The sequence below is a fragment of the Bison bison genome, unplaced genomic scaffold (genome assembly GCF_000754665.1).
Source record: "Bison bison bison isolate TAMUID 2011002044 unplaced genomic scaffold, Bison_UMD1.0 scf7180017848016, whole genome shotgun sequence".
NCBI classification, from domain to species: domain Eukaryota; kingdom Metazoa; phylum Chordata; class Mammalia; order Artiodactyla; family Bovidae; genus Bison; species Bison bison.
Window position 1 is genome coordinate 14,695 of NW_011478589.1, and position 273 is coordinate 14,967.

The following is a 273-nucleotide window of genomic DNA, read 5'->3' on the forward strand; positions in this document are numbered from 1 at the left end:
ACTTCCCAGAGAGCATGACTGAAGAAAGGGGAGAGCACTGGACCTGGGGGGGACTTCACCAACTGGAGAAACTACAGACGCCAAGGCGCCTCCACAGATGCAAGGCCACAGGGAGAGCTTGGTGTCAGAGGCCAGGAAGGCCCCTCCAGCCAGGGTGCAGAGTGTCTAGTGCTGCCAAGAAGCAAAAGAGAGGGCAGCCTCCTCTCAAGCTAACAAGAAGGTCATTGGCGATGTTTTAGGGCAAGAAGCTGCTGCATGGTGGAGAGGAGGAAA